The 4,014-nt window shown below is 47.1% G+C and overlaps 1 protein-coding gene across 1 annotated transcript in view; it reads left to right on the top strand.

The window, feature by feature from the left end:
- The first annotated feature begins 2,970 nt into the window (after nucleotides 1-2,970).
- Nucleotides 2,971-4,014, top strand: part of LOC138170840 (zinc finger protein 135-like) — a 15,716-nt gene continuing 14,672 nt past the window's right edge. Inside the window, exon 1 of the mRNA XM_069100348.1 lies at nucleotides 2,971-3,257. The gene's annotated coding sequence lies outside the window, so the exon portion shown is untranslated. The remainder of the gene's footprint in view (nucleotides 3,258-4,014) is intronic.

Genomic DNA, 4,014 nt, shown 5'->3' with positions numbered 1-4,014 from the left:
TGTGTGTATATATGTGTGTGTTTCTCTGTAGGTGTGTGTGTATGTTTAGATGTGTGTGTGTGTGTGTGTGTGTGTGTGTGTGTAGTACTTTTCTAGTTGGCTCCTGTTGTGTTTAATTTTCACTTCCTGGCAGCTCCAGACTCTATGTGTTTCCAGCTACACTCGTTGCTTAATAAACGTTTGTTGATTTAAATCGTTGGAATGTGAGCTGCTATTTCATCTTTGTATCCTCAATACTCAGCCTGCTGGCTGGCATATAGTAGGTGCTTAATAAATGTTTACTGATTGATTGGTAAATGCTTGTTGAGTTAACATAATTGAGTCTGCAGTTCCAGACCATCGGAGCCTTTCTCTTGTTTTCTGCATCCCAAAATCTAACAACATCCACACTACTCAAGGAAGGAGGCCTCTTTTGAATCAAGGCTGTGATCTGTTGAGACTAAGCTGGCTCGAAGGTGTCACTTTGATACAGATTATTCTAGGTTTTATAATTTAATAATAACAATTTTATGGTTTTCATCATCAGTGGTCAGACAGTCCATCAGACGAAATCCCTTCTATATAGAAAACAACAACCAGTAACCAGACTTGTGAAGCCTTCTTCCCCGGAGCTCTCTGCCTTCTTCCCCTGCAGCTGACATCTCTCTGGCTCCTGTGGGTGTGGTCCCAGGTAGGGCTGAGTCAGGCCCCTGCACAGCTCTGGCTTCTACTTAGGCCCTTTCCACTGGCTCTCTCCCCCACCCCCTTCAGTTGGGAGAGATCTGTTATTCAGGGAACCACTTTATCTCTTCAGAGTTGGACACCCTTCTTTCAGCAGCTTCTCCTCCAGGACCATTAAGATTCTGTGACCTTGCCCAAAGAGAAGGGCCCAAGGCCCTTATTTGGTAAGTTCCCAAAGAACTTCATACATAAGGAGAATTTACAGGGTCTTTTGTAGTTTTCCCAAAGAATAATTTATTCTTATGTTAAAGTGAAATATACCCAATTAAATACTTGCCAGTGTTTACACATTGTAACCACCCTCTCCCACAGCTTAATTCATAATTTCACAGCATCCAGATCAAAAGAGGTGGGCTTTTTCTTTCTTTTTTCAACTTTAGGTGGGTTTTTTTTTTTAATGGTACATAGCTTTAAAATTGGGCTGCAAATTCTTTGCAAATTTGTTACATGTGATGCAAATCAACCACGAACTCACACGGCTTTTTGTGGTTCCCAGGTCAGTCTTGGAATTCACTTGCCTTTTGTTTTATACTTAATAGTATTTTATTTTTTTCCAATCATGTGTAAAAATAGTTTTTTCAACATTCACTTTTATAAGACTTTGAGTTCCAATTTTTTTTCCTCCCTCCTCCTACCCCAAGGCTCCAAGGAATCTGATGCAGTTCATACATGTACAATTATATTAGACATATCTCCACATTAGTCATGTTGTGAAAGAAGAAGCAGAAGAAAAGGGAAAAAACACAAGAAAGTAAGAACAAAAAGAGAGAAAACAGTCTGCTTCGCTCTGCACTCAGACTCCAGAGTTCTTTCTCTGCATGTGGACAGCATGTCCCGTCATGAGTCTTTTGGAACTGTCTTAGATCATTGCAGTGCTGAGAAGAGCCAAGTCCAGTAAAGCCGACCATCACACAGTGTGGCCGTCACTGGATGCAGTGTTATCTGGTTCTCTCCCCTCACTCAGCGTCAGCTCATAGAAGTCTTGGCAGGTGTTTTCTGAACTCCACCTGCTCCTCATTGCTTATAGCACAATACCCTTCCGTTACATTCATGTGCCACACTTGGTCAGATATTCCCCAGTTGATGGGCGTCTCCTCGGTTTCCAGTTCTTTGCCATCACAAAGAGTTGGTACATGTCGGTCCTTTTCTCTCTCTTGTGGTGTCTTTGGGATGTAGACTTATCAGTGGTGTCGTTAGACCAAAGGGTGCACACCTTTTACAGCCCTTTGGACATAATTCCAAATTGCTCTCTGCAATGGTTGGATCAGTTTACAACTCCACCAACAATGTGTCCATGTCCTAATTTTCTCACATCTTCTCCAACATTTATCATCTGAGGAATTCATTTGTTAAGGATGCAATCCCATTACCCTCTAGGAATCATTTGTCAAATGAACATTTTTATACTATGGTTTCCCAAAAATCCCAAGAAGAGAAAAATTAGAAGCATAATAATTATATAAACAAGGTTACAGATTTAAAACAGGAAAGAAAATCGCCAGTGAAGTGACATCAATGAAGTTGTGAAACAGAAAAATAACTTCATCCTTCTGTCCATTTGACACTCAAGATTGTTTGCATTCAGAGAGTAGAACAGAGTAATTCTGATCCAATCACACGTAATTCTCGTTCTTACAGCTCCTAAACATCTCCCCTTAATGCCAAATTTTATGCGTCTTTTGCTTTGAGGCCTGAAGTATCTGTAGAGGGTCCAACATCCCACTGGGATACTGGGAGAACACAAGTGACCTTAAATGAGCCCCCATTACAGTTGAGATTAGGAGAAACTCAAGTCTGGGTTCACAGTTGCAGCTGCCATCTAGACTCCCAATTTTCCCAAGGGCCATTGCTGCCAGCGCCTCACACAATAGGACCCGCCACTTTCAATTAGACTGCTACCCAAGTTTTATCCAGGCAGTCTTTCTGCTCAGGACGAGAGGGCAAGTCCCAGAGCTACCTGAGGGAGGGAAGTGATGGAGGGAGGAAGGAGGAAGAGCTCTCAGAGCCAGCCGGACTGGTGGGGGGAGGCCCAGGTGGAATATGAGCTCAGGGGTGGAGTTTGGAGGCCTGGGAGGGTCTAGGGGCAGGAGAGGGCTCTTCCCAGTGGCCAAGGCATCCCTTGTGTTGGAGGGCAGGGATTGGGAATGAAAGGCAGGTGGGGTCCTGAGCTCCAGGGCCTGGGTGTGACTAGAGGGAAGGGCCCATCCTGGTCCACAGAGGGTGGGCAGAGGGTGGGAGGACCCTCTCAGAGGGGGCTGGCTGGAAGCATGAACTAGTGCTGAAATTTCTCTGCCTTCTTCCTTTTCTGGAGCTGAGACTTCTCTGTGTTCTTCCTTCTGGATTGAGAAGGAAGAGAGATCCCTCTTCCTCTCTTAGAGCTGGGATTGTGTTGCCTTCTCTTGGACCTGAGATCTCTGCCCTCTGGACCTCAGCTCTGAGTGTTGAGGTCCCAGTTAGGTCTGAGTCAACCCTGCACAGACCTGTTGGCTTCTGCTGGCTATTCATACCATTGGGTCTCCTCCTCCTCCTCTGACCACGTGAGTGCCCTTCAGGTCCACCCAGAGCAGTCCTCCCTCCCAGGCCTGGCTACTGGACAAGCTTCCCTCTCCTCACTTTTCCAGACTTCCAATCACTTCCCACATGTCCAGGGTCATGTTCCCCAGACTTAAGATTGCATCACCCTTTCCCATAATTCAAACCTTATCCACAGGACCCAGGAGTCCTGTCACCCTGCCCCAGTTTTTGGTTAGAGATTCAGTTCTGCCTTCAGACCAAGCCCCCTGTAAGGACCCAAATTTCTGCCCACCCTGAGGACCCGATTTGGATGCAAGAACCCAAGCTCCTGCCCCCCCCCTCTCCCCACCCCTCACCTGGACCCGCAGCCCCTGGGCTGCTTTCCTATTAGATCCCAGGCCCTGGCTCCCTGTGTCTGGTCTCCCTTGAGGGATTCCAGGCCTAAGCTCTCCCAAAGGGTCCCAGGACTCCTCCCCAGCTCCTAGTTAGGCCCCAGGACACAGTCCTTCTGCTTTCCCAGGCTCAGTGAGCCCCTGGAGCCCTTCTGTCCCTGCAGTGTCCCTGAGCTCCCTGCCATGAGCTGGGTTAGAATGTCTTCCTCCCAGGCCCTACCTGTGCTCCCCTTCCCCAGGTCTCCTGCTCCACTGCCCATCTTCTTTCAGAGCCCTCAAACCCCTGAATCCCAGACTGGATTTGGTCTCCCACCCTCAGGATTCCCCTGCTCATTCCCTGATGGCTCCATCCCAGAGCCTTCCCCACCCACAACCTTCCTAAGCTTCC

The sequence above is a fragment of the Petaurus breviceps genome, unplaced genomic scaffold (genome assembly GCF_028583685.1).
Source record: "Petaurus breviceps papuanus isolate PSGF00001 unplaced genomic scaffold, PetGlider_PUasm1.0 398, whole genome shotgun sequence".
In the NCBI taxonomy this organism is placed as follows: domain Eukaryota; kingdom Metazoa; phylum Chordata; class Mammalia; order Diprotodontia; family Petauridae; genus Petaurus; species Petaurus breviceps.
The sequence above is the reverse complement of the archived record's forward strand: the minus strand, read 5'-3'. Positions and strand labels throughout refer to the sequence as shown.